Source organism: Oncorhynchus nerka, linkage group LG15 (genome assembly GCF_034236695.1).
Source record: "Oncorhynchus nerka isolate Pitt River linkage group LG15, Oner_Uvic_2.0, whole genome shotgun sequence".
NCBI classification, from domain to species: domain Eukaryota; kingdom Metazoa; phylum Chordata; class Actinopteri; order Salmoniformes; family Salmonidae; genus Oncorhynchus; species Oncorhynchus nerka.
Genome location: NC_088410.1, coordinates 912,408 through 925,299, shown reverse-complemented (window position 1 = coordinate 925,299; position 12,892 = coordinate 912,408). Strand labels below are relative to the sequence as shown.

At 45.7% G+C, this 12,892-nt stretch overlaps 1 pseudogene; it reads left to right on the top strand.

The window, feature by feature from the left end:
- LOC135559938 (F-box/LRR-repeat protein 18-like) overlaps positions 1 to 12,892 on the top strand; it is a 63,742-nt pseudogene that overhangs the window by 26,717 nt on the left and 24,133 nt on the right.

The window sequence follows — 12,892 nt, the reverse complement described above, 5'->3', positions numbered from 1 at the left end:
CCGCCCCTGTGGGACTCCCAATCACGGCCTACACCGGCCGAACCCGGGAAGACGTTGTGTCGCCTCCCTATGGGACTCCCAATCACGGCCTACACCGGCCGAACCCGGAAGACGTTGTGTGCCGCCCTGTACTCCCAATCACGGCCTACACCGGCCGAACCCGGAAGACGCCTTGTGTGCCGCCCTGTGGGACTCCCAATCACGGCCTACACCGGCCGAACCCGGAAGACGTGTGTCGCCTCCCTATGGGACTCCCAATCACGGCCTACACCGGCCGAACCCGGAAGACGTTGTGTTTACTCCCAATCACGGCCTACACCGGCCGAACCCGGAAGACGTTAGTGGAACTCCCTGTGGGACTCCCAATCACGGCCTACACCGGCCGAACCCGGAGAGACGTTGTGTCGCCGCCCTGTGGGACTCCCAATCACGGCCGGATGTGATGCAGCCTGGATTCGAATCAGGGATGACAGATGCAGCGCTTCGATGCGCCACTCGGGAGCCCTGCTTCAGTGATTTCAGTTCTACATATCCTCAGAGGGTAGAGGGAACTCCTATCAGTGATTTAGAGGGAACTCCTATCAGTGATTTAAATTCTACATGTCCTCAGAGGGTAGAGGGGAACTCCTATCAGTGATTTAGAGGGAACTCCTATCAGTGATTTAAATTCTACATGTCCTCAGAGGGTAGAGGGGAACTCCTATCAGTGATTTAGAGGGGAACTCCTATCAGTGATTTAGAGGGGAACTCCTATCAGTGATTTAGAGGGGAACTCCTATCAGTGATTTAGAGGGGAACTCCTATCAGTGATTTAGAGGGGAACTCCTATCAGTGATTTAGAGGGGAACTCCTATCAGTGATTTAGAGGGGAACTCCTATCAGTGATTTAGAGGGGAACTCCTATCAGTGATTTAGAGGGGAACTCCTATCAGTGATTTAGAGGGGAACTCCTATCAGTGATTTAGAGGGGAACTCCTATCAGTGATTTAGAGGGAAACTCCTATCAGTGATTTAGAGGGAAACTCCTATCAGTGATTTAGAGGGAACCAGTCAAAACAGCTCATCAAGTCTGTCAGTGAATACTAGGTAGAACTGTAATTCTGTCTCTCTCTCTCTCTCTTTCTCTCTTTCTTTCTCTTTCTCTCTCTCTCTGTCTCTGTCTCTCATTCTGTCTCTCTCTTTCTTTCTTTCTTCTTCCCCAGGCTGTGTGTGTAGAGGACGGGATAGGGGTGGTGTCGGGGTCGATCGGGATGTCAGACTTCTCCGATGAGATCTTGTTAAGTATCCTGCGCTATGTCTCGACCTCTGACCTCGTGAATAACGTTTCCCGGACCTGCCGCAAGCTACACACGCTCTGCTATGACAAGACACTGCTGACCACGGTCACACTGTCTGAAGAATACATGGTAACACACACACACACACACACACACGCGCTCTGCTATGACAAGACACTGCTGACCACGGTCACACTGTCTGAAGAACACACACACACACACACACACACATACACGCGTGTCATACACACACACACACACACACACACATACACACGCTCATACACACGCTCATACACACACACACACTGTCTGAAGAACACACACACACACACACACACATACACACGCTCATACACACACACACACACACACACATACACACGCTCATACACACACACACACACACTACACACACACACACGCTCATACACACACACACACACACACACACACACGCTCATACACACACACACACACTGCAACAAATTATTTTATCTTAATTCTCTGACTTCCCTCTTCAGGCAGATGACGGCGCTATTCGCCAGGTGCTGAAGCATCTATCCAATCACGTGCAGTCCCTCAGCCTTAGCGGCTGCTGATGGCTGTCGGGTTCTACCGTCGACCGCCTGATTCGCTGTCGCTCCCTGGTGCGTCTGGACCTATCCGGTTGTCGCGTCACCTCCCTGCGTCTGTCCGCCTCCTCTCATCCCTCCCCCTCCTCCGATCTCTGGCTTTTGACGTGTCGCCTGGCCCCGACTCCGCCCAGCTGAGTGGGGAGGCCCGTGATTCGCTGTCTCGGCTGTCGGAGCTGAGACAGACGGTCCCCTGGCGCCCAGTTACGGGTCGTTCCCTGCTGCTCCGGCCTCTTCAGTCTGCAGCTGCAGTTGGACATACCTGACGTCACCAGGTGGCACCTTTCAACTGTCTTATAGTGTGTGTGTGTTTATAGTGTGTGTGTGTGTTTTATAGTGTGTGTGTGTGTTTATAGTGTGTGTGTGTGTGTTTATAGTGTGTGTGTGTTTTATAGTGTGTGTGTGTTTTATAGTGTGTGTGTGTGTGTTTATAGTGTGTGTGTTTATAGTGTATGTGTGTGTGTTTATAGTGTGTGTGTGTGTGTTTATAGTGTGTGTGTGTGTGTTTATAGTGTATGTGTGTGTGTTTATAGTGTGTGTGTTTATAGTGTATGTGTGTGTGTTTATAGTGTGTGTGTGTGTGTTTATAATGTGTGTGTGTGTTTATAGTGTGTGTGTGTTTTATAGTGTGTGTGTGTTTATAGTGTGTGTGTGTTTATAGTGTGTGTGTGTGTTTATAGTGTGTGTGTGTGTGTTTATAATGTGTGTGTGTGTTTATAGTGTGTGTGTGTGTTTATAGTGTGTGTGTGTTTATAGTGTGTGTGTGTTTATAGTGTGTGTGTGTGTTTATAGTGTGTGTGTGTGTTTATAGTGTGTGTGTGTGTGTTTATAGTGTGTGTGTGTGTGTTTATAGTGTGTGTGTGTGTGTTTATAGTGTGTGTGTGTGTTTATAGTGTGTGTGTGTGTGTTTATAGTGTGTGTGTGTGTTTATAATGTGTGTGTGTGTGTTTATAGTGTGTGTTTATAGTGTGTGTGTGTGTTTATAATGTGTGTGTGTGTTTATAATGTGTGTGTTTATAATGTGTGTGTTTATAGTGTGTGTGTTTATAATGTGTGTGTGTGTGTTTATAGTGTGTGTGTTTATAATGTGTGTGTTTATAATGTGTGTGTGTGTGTTTATAATGTGTGTGTTTTATAATGTGTGTGTTTTATAATGTGTGTGTTTTTATAATGTGTGTGTGTGTGTTTATAATGTGTGTGTGTGTGTTTATAATGTGTGTGTTTATAATGTGTGTGTTTATAATGTGTGTGTTTATAATGTGTGTGTTTATAATGTGTGTGTGTTTATAATGTGTGTGTGTTTATAGTGTGTGTGTTTATAGTGTGTGTGTTTATAGTGTGTGTGTTTATAATGTGTGTGTGTTTATAATGTGTGTGTTTATAATGTGTGTGTTTATAATGTGTGTGTTTATAATGTGTGTGTTTATAATGTGTGTGTTTATAATGTGTGTGTTTATAATGTGTGTGTGTGTTTATAATGTGTGTGTTTATAATGTGTGTGTGTGTTTATAATGTGTGTGTGTGTTTATAATGTGTGTGTGTGTTTATAATGTGTGTGTGTTTATAGTGTGTGTGTTTATAGTGTGTGTGTTTATAATGTGTGTGTTTATAGTGTGTGTGTTTATAATGTGTGTGTTTATAGTGTGTGTGTTTATAGTGTGTGTGTTTATAGTGTGTGTGTTTATAATGTGTGTGTTTATAGTGTGTGTGTTTATAGTGTGTGTGTGTGTTTATAATGTGTGTGTTTATAGTGTGTGTGTTTATAATGTGTGTGTTTATAGTGTGTGTGTTTATAGTGTGTGTGTGTGTTTATAATGTGTGTGTGTTTATAATGTGTGTGTTTATAATGTGTGTGTGTTTATAATGTGTGTGTGTTTATAATGTGTGTGTTTATAGTGTGTGTGTTTATAATGTGTGTGTGTTTATAATGTGTGTGTGTTTATAATGTGTGTGTTTATAGTGTGTGTGTTTATAGTGTGTGTGTTTATAGTGTGTGTGTGTGTTTATAATGTGTGTGTGTGTTTATAGTGTGTGTGTTTATAGTGTGTGTGTTTATAATGTGTGTGTTTATAATGTGTGTGTTTATAGTGTGTGTGTTTATAGTGTGTGTGTGTGTTTATAATGTGTGTGTTTATAGTGTGTGTGTTTATAATGTGTGTGTTTATAGTGTGTGTGTTTATAGTGTGTGTGTGTGTTTATAATGTGTGTGTTTATAATGTGTGTGTTTATAATGTGTGTGTTTATAATGTGTGTGTTTATAGTGTGTGTGTTTATAATGTGTGTGTGTGTGTTTATAATGTGTGTGTGTGTGTGTGTTTATAATGTGTGTGTTTATAGTGTGTGTGTTTATAATGTGTGTGTGTTTATAGTGTGTGTGTGTGTTTTATAATGTGTGTGTGTTTATAATGTGTGTGTTTATAATGTGTGTGTGTTTATAGTGTGTGTGTGTGTTTATAATGTGTGTGTGTTTATAATGTGTGTGTTTATAGTGTGTGTGTGTGTTTATAATGTGTGTGTGTGTTTATAATGTGTGTGTTTATAATGTGTGTGTGTTTATAATGTGTGTGTGTTCATAATGTGTGTGTGTTTATAATGTGTGTGTTTATAGTGTGTGTGTGTGTGTTTATAGTGTGTGTGTTTATAATGTGTGTGTTTATAATGTGTGTGTTTATAATGTGTGTGTTTATAATGTGTGTGTGTTTATAATGTGTGTGTGTTTATAATGTGTGTGTGTTTATAATGTGTGTGTTTATAATGTGTGTGTTTATAATGTGTGTGTTTATAATGTGTGTGTTTATAGTGTGTGTGTTTATAGTGTGTGTGTGTGTTTATAATGTGTGTGTTTATAGTGTGTGTGTGTGTTTATAATGTGTGTGTTTATAGTGTGTGTGTTTATAGTGTGTGTGTGTGTTTATAGTGTGTGTGTTTATAATGTGTGTGTTTATAGTGTTTATAATGTGTGTGTGTGTTTATAGTGTGTGTGTTTATAGTGTGTGTGTGTTTATAATGTGTGTGTTTATAGTGTGTGTGTGTGTTTTATAATGTGTGTGTGTTTTATAATGTGTGTGTTTATATGTGTGTGTGTGTTTATAATGTGTGTGTGTGTTTATAATGTGTGTGTTTTATAGTGTGTGTGTGTGTTTATAATGTGTGTGTGTGTTTATAATGTGTGTGTTTATAGTGTGTGTGTGTGTTTTTATAATGTGTGTGTGTTTTATAATGTTTATAATGTGTGTGTTTATAGTGTGTGTGTGTGTTTATAATGTGTGTGTGTTTATAATGTGTGTGTGTGTTATAGCTGGACATACCTGTGGTGTTTATACTGAAACCTCTCTGGTTTGACTGGGTGTGTGTGTGTGTTTATAGTGTGTGTGTGTGTTGTGTGTTTTATAGTGTGTGTGTGTTTATAGTGTGTGTGTTTTATAGTGTGTGTGTTTATAATGTGTGTGTGTGTTTATAATGTGTGTGTGTGTTTATAATGTGTGTGTGTGTTTATAATGTGTGTGTGTGTTTATAATGTGTGTGTGTGTTTATAATGTGTGTGTGTGTTTATAATGTGTGTGTGTGTTTATAATGTGTGTGTGTGTGTGTTTATAATGTGTGTGTGTTTATAATGTGTGTGTGTGTTTATAATGTGTGTGTGTTTATAATGTGTGTGTGTTGTTTATAATGTGTGTGTGTTTATAATGTGTGTGTGTGTGTGTTATAATGTGTGTGTGTGTGTGTGTATGTGTGTGTGTGTGTGTTGTAGGGAGGGTGTATGTGTTGCCCAGTTGATGATGGGTCAGAGCAGTGTTCCTCACTATAACAGTGAGGAGTTTACTGCCTGTCTGGCACCTGGAGAGGTGTTTATAGGTCAGGTGTTTATAATGTGTGTGTGTGTTGTTATAATGTGTGTGTGTGTTTATAATGTGTGTGTGTGTTTATAATGTGTGTGTTTATAATGTGTGTGTGTTTATAATGTGTGTGTGTGTTTATAATGTGTGTGTGTTTAATGTGTGTTTATAATGTGTGTGTGTGTTTATAATGTGTGTGTGTGTTTATAATGTGTGTGTGTGTTTTATAATGTGTGTGTGTGTTGTTTATAATGTGTGTGTGTTTATAATGTGTGTGTTTATAATGTGTGTGTTTATAATGTGTGTGTGTGTTTATAATGTGTGTGTGTGTTTATAATGTGTGTGTGTTTATAATGTGTGTGTGTGTGTGTTTATAATGTGTGTGTGTTTATAATGTGTGTGTGTGTGTGTGTTTATAATGTGTGTGTGTTTATAATGTATATAATGTGTGTGTGTTTATAATGTGTGTGTGTGTGTTTATAATGTGTGTGTGTGTTTATAATGTGTGTGTGTGTGTGTGTTTATAATGTGTGTGTGTGTTTATAATGTGTGTGTGTTTATAATGTGTGTGTGTGTGTGTGTTTATAATGTGTGTGTGTGTGTTATAATGTGTGTGTGTTTATAATGTGTGTGTGTGTGTGTGTGTGTGTTTATAATGTGTGTGTGTGTGTTTATTTGTGTGTGTGTGTGTTTATAGTGTGTGTGTGTTTATAATGTGTGTGTGTGTTTTTATAATGTGTGTGTGTTTATAGTGTGTGTGTGTTTATAATGTGTGTGTGTGTTTATAATGTGTGTGTGTGTTTATAATGTGTGTGTGTTTATAATGTGTGTGTGTGTGTGTGTTTTATAATGTGTGTGTGTGTGTGTTTATAATGTGTGTGTGTGTGTGTTTATAATGTGTGTGTGTGTGTGTTTATAATGTGTGTGTGTTTATAATGTGTGTGTGTGTTTATAGTGTGTGTGTGTGTTTTTATAATGTGTGTGTGTGTGTGTTTATAATGTGTGTGTGTGTTTATAATGTGTGTGTGTGTTTATAATGTGTGTGTTTATAATGTGTGTGTGTGTGTTTATAATGTGTGTGTGTTTATAATGTGTGTGTGTGTTTATAATGTGTGTGTGTGTGTTTATTGTGTGTGTGTGTGTGTGTGTGTGTGTTTATAATGTGTGTGTGTGTGTGTGTTTTTATAATGTGTGTGTGTGTGTGTGTTGTGTTTATAATGTGTGTGTGTGTGTGTTTATAATGTGTGTGTGTGTGTGTGTGTAGGTGAAACCAGACTCTACTCCTCCTCTACCTCGCTGTGTTCAGTGTTCGGTTCCGGAGCGTCTCCGTTCCTTCCTGGTTTCAGTTCCTGGTCCGAACCCCGCCCACTGGCCTGCTGCGTCCTCATTGGCCCATAGCCTCGTTCAGCATGGCTACCTGGAAGCCCTGCAGTTGCCTCGCTCCTGGTTGGGCCACGTCACTAGGACGGGTCCTTCTTAGCAACGCTCCCAAGCACCTGAACTCTCCTGCCCTAATGCTCACGACAAACTGTCATCCAATCGCTGACTGGCACTGAGTGAGAGACTCGACGCGTTGGTCAGCCTGAATCTTTAGTGGTATAGGCCACACCTCCAATTATCCAGAGTGCAGTAGAGCGCGGGGAGAGGAGGAGCTTTGTTGCCGGGCGATGAGCCGGCTGGTTATTTGCTGTCCCAATCTGTCACACCTCAACCTGTTACACACGCACTATCACCATGACAACGCGCACACACCTGGGCTGGAGGCCGACACACACCTGTGTACCAGCCTGTCCAAACTCGCACACCTCCGGTCTCTGGCGCTGCCAGCGTGCTCTGTCGGACGGTTCACACCCTCACACACCGTCCTCGTCCCTTCCCCTTCCTCTCTGCTGCTGGGACTGAGGCAGGAAGCCTCGCGTGGGGCTCCAGACCTACAGGCCGGGCTCCGGGACTCTTCCCCCAGGAGGGCACCTCTGGGCTGGGTACCCTGTTGGCCGGCTGCCCCTGTCTGGAGGTTCTGGAGATAACAGGGCCGGGCTTCATCTCCGCCCTGCCGCGTCTCGAGTCCTGTGCCAGGGTGTGTGTGGATCAGAGGGCGTGTAACGAACGCTCGCTGGGTGGGGACGCGCACGTCGCGGCTCTCCCGGGGGTTCCGGGGCTGCGGAGGCTGACGCTGGCGGGGCTGCCGGGGTCCTGAAGGGGACTGGGCTGGTACAGGTGGCTGAGCACTGCCGGGACCTGCGGGCATTATCTCTGGCCAACCTGGGGTCCTAAAGACCTGGAACTATAGCGCCACCCTGCTGGACACACTGAGGAACTGCACCCAGCTCACACAGCTACGGTGAGACTACATACACACACTGAGGAACTGCACCCAGCTACGGTGAGACTACATACACACTGAGGAACTGCACCCAGCTACGGTGAGACTACATACACTGAGGAATTGCACCCAGCTCACGCTACGGTGAGACCACACACTGAGGAACTGCACCCAGCTCACACAGCTACGGTGAGACTACATACACTGAGGAATTGCACCCAGCTCCACACAGCTACGGTGAGACTACATACACACTGAGGAATTGCACCCAGCTCACACAGCTACGGTGAGACTACATACACACACTGAGGAACTGCACCCAGCTCACACAGCTACGGTGAGACTACATGCACACTGAGGAACTGCACCCAGCTGCGGTGAGACTACATACACACACTGAGGAACTGCACCCAGCTACGGTGAGAGACTACATACACACACTGAGGAACTGCACCCAGCTACGGTGAGACTACATACACACTGAGGAACTGCACCCAGCCACGGGGTGAGACTACATACACACTGAGGAACTCACCCAGCTCACACAGCTACGGTGAGACTACATACACACTGAGGAACTGCACCCAGCTCACCCAGCTGTGAGACTACATACACACACTGAGTGAACTGCACCCAGCTCACACAGCTACGGTGAGACTACATACACACTGAGGAACTGCACCCAGCTACGGTGAGACTACACACACACTGAGGAAACTGCACCCAGCTACGGTGAGACTACATACACACTGAGGAACTGCACCCAGCTACGGTGAGACTACATACACACTGAGGAACTGCTCCCAGCTCACACAGCTACGGTGAGACTACATACACTGAGGAACTGCACCCAGCTCACCAGCTACGGTGAGACTACATACACACTGAGGAACTGCACCCAGCTCACCCAGCTACGGTGAGACTACATACACACACTGAGAACTGCACCCAGCTCACACAGCTACGGTGAGACTACATACACACACTGAGAACTGCACCCAGCTACGGTGAGACTACATACACACTGAGGAACTGCACCCAGCTCACCACAGCTACGGTGAGACTATATACACACTGAGGAACTGCACCCAGCTCACACAGCTACGGTGAGACTATATACACTGAGGAACTGCACCCAGCTCACACAGCTACGGTGAGACCACATACACACTGAGGAACTGCACCCAGCTCACACAGCTACGGTGAGACTACATACACACTGAGGAACTGCACCAGCTCACACAGCTACGGTGAGACTACATACACACTGAGAAACTGCACTCCAGCTACAGTGAGACTACATACACACTGAGGAACTGCACCCAGCTCACACAGCTACGGTGAGACTACACACACACTGGAGGAACTGCACCCAGCTCACACACAGCTACGGTGAGACTACACACACTGAGGAACTGCACCCAGCTCACACAGCTACGGTGAGACTACATACACACTGAGAACTGCACCCAGCTACGGTGAGACTACATACACACACTGAGGAACTGCACCCAGCTACGGTGAGACTACACACACACTGAGCTGCGGTGAGACTACATACACACTGAGGAACTGCACCCAGCTCACACAGCTACGGTGAGACTACATACACACACTGAGGAACTGCTCACCAGCTGCGGTGAGACTACACACACACTGAGGAACTGCACCCAGCTACGGTGAGACTATATACACACTGAGGAACTGCACCCAGCTACGGTGAGACTACATACACACACTGAGGAACTGCACCCAGCTCACACAGCTACGTGAGACTATATACACACTGAGGACTGCACCCAGCTCAGCTACGGTGAGACTACATACACACTGAGGAACTGCACCCAGCTACGGTGAGACTACATACACTGAGGAACTGCACCCAGCTACAGACTACATACACACTGAGGAACTGCACCCAGCTACGGTGAGACTACATACACACTGAGGGCTGCACCCAGCTCACACAGCTACGGTGAGACTACATACACACTGAGGAACTGCACCCCAGCTCACCCAGCTACGGTGAGACTACATACACACTGAGGAACTGCACCCAGCTCACACAGCTACGGTGGGACTACATACACACTGAGGAACTGCACCCAGCTCATACACACACTGAGGAACTGCACGCTACGTGAGAACTGCACATACACACACTGAGGAACTGCACCCAGCTACGAGACTACACACACCGAGGAACTGCACCCAGCTCACACAGATACGGTGAGACTACATACACACTGAGACTGCACCCAGCTCACACAGCTACGGTGAGACTATATACACACTGAGGAACTGCACCCAGCTACGGTGAGACTACATACACACACTGAGGAACTGCACCCAGCTACGGTGAGACTACATACACACTGAGGAACTGCCCAGCTCAGCTACCACATACACTGAGGGACCTGCACCCAGCTCACCCAGCTACGGTGAGACTACATACACACTGAGGAACTGCACCCAGCTCACACAGCTACGGTGAGACTACATACACACTGAGGAACTGCACCCAGGTGAGACTACATACACACACTGAGGAACTGCACACAGCTACGGTGAGACTACATACACACTGGGAGGAACTGCACAGCTACGGTGAGACTACATACACACACTGAGGAACTGCACCCAGCTCACACAGCTACGGTGAGACTACATACACACTGAGGAATTGCACCCAGCTCACACAGCTACGGTGAGACTATATACACACTGAGGAACTGCACCCAGCTCACACAGCTACGGTGAGACTACATACACACTGAGGAACTGCCCAGCTACGGTGAGACAGCTACACACACTGAGGAACTGCACACTACATACACATACACTGAGGAACTGCACCCAGCTTACAGCTGGGTGAGACTACATACACACTGAGAACTGCACCCAGCTCACACAGCTACGGTGAGACTACATACACACACTGAGGAACTGCCCAGCTCACACAGCTACGGGTGAGACTACATACACACACTGAGGAACTGCACCCAGCTCACACGCTACGGTGAGACTACACACTGAGGAACTGCACCCAGCTACGGTGAGACTATATACACACTGAGGAACTGCACCCAGCTACGGTGAGACTACATACACACACTGAGGAACTGCACCCAGCTCACACAGCTACGGTGAGACTATATACACACTGAGGAACTGCACCCAGCTCACACACCTACGGTGAGACTATACACACACACTGAGGAACTGCACCCCAGCTACGGTGAGACTACATACACACTGAGGAACTGCACCCAGCTACGGTGAGACTACATACACACTGAGGAACTGCACCCAGCTACGGTGAGACTACATACACACTGAGGAACTGCACCCAGCTCACACAGCTACGGTGAGACTACATACACACTGAGGAACTGCACCCAGCTCACCCATACGGTGAGACTACATACACACACTGAGGAACTGCACCCAGCTCACACAGCTACGGTGAGACTACATACACACTGAGGAACTGCACCCAGCTACGATGAGACTACATACACACACTGAGGAACTGCACACAGCTACGGTGAGACTACATACACACTGAGGGAACTGCACCCAGCTACGGTGAGACTACATACACACACTGAGGAACTGCACCCAGCTCACACAGCTACGGTGAGACTACATACACTGAGGAACTGCCCAGCTCACACAGCTACGGTGAGACTATATACACACTGAGGGAACTGCACCCAGCTCACACAGCTACGGTGGACTACATACACACACTGAGGAACTGCACCTTTACGGTGAGGACTACATACACACACTGAGGAACTGCACCCAGCTACGGTGAGACTACATACACACTGAGGAACTGCACCCAGCTACGGTGAGACTACATACACACACTGAGGAACTGCACCCAGCTCACACAGCTACGGTGAGACTACATACACACTGAGGAACTGCACCCAGCTCACCCAGCATGGTGAGACTACATACACACACTGAGGAACTGCACCCAGCTCACACAGCTACGGTGAGACTACATACACACTGAGGAACTGCACCCAGCTACGGTGAGACTACATACACACACTGAGGAACTGCACACAGCTACGGTGAGACTACATACACACTGAGGAACTGCACCCAGCTACGGTGAGACTACATACACACACTGAGAACTGCACCCAGCTCACACAGCTACGGTGAGACTACATACACTGAGGAATTGCACCCAGCTCACACAGCTACGGTGAGACTATATACACACTGAGGAACTGCACCCAGCTCACACAGCTACGGGGTGAGACTACATACACACACTGAGGAACTGCACCCCTTTACGGTGAGACTACATACACACTGAGGAACTGCACACAGCTAGGTGAGACTACATACACACTGAGGAACTGCACCCAGCTTACCCAGCTACGGGTGGGAGATACATACACACACTGAGGAACTGCACCCAGCTCACACAGCTACAGTGAGACTACATACACACACTGAGGAACTGCACCCAGCTACGAGGTGAGACTACATACACACACTGAGAACTGCACCCAGCTACGGTGAGACTACATACACACTGAGGAACTGCACCCAGCTACGGTGAGACTACATACACACACTGAGGAACTGCACCCAGCTACGGTGAGACTACATACACACTGAGGAACTGCACCCAGCTACGGTGAGACTACATACACTGAGGAACTGCACCATTATATACTAATACATTATATACTAATACATTATATTTACATTATATATTATATATATTATACATTATATTTACATTATATATTATATATATTATACATTATATTTACATTATATACTAATACA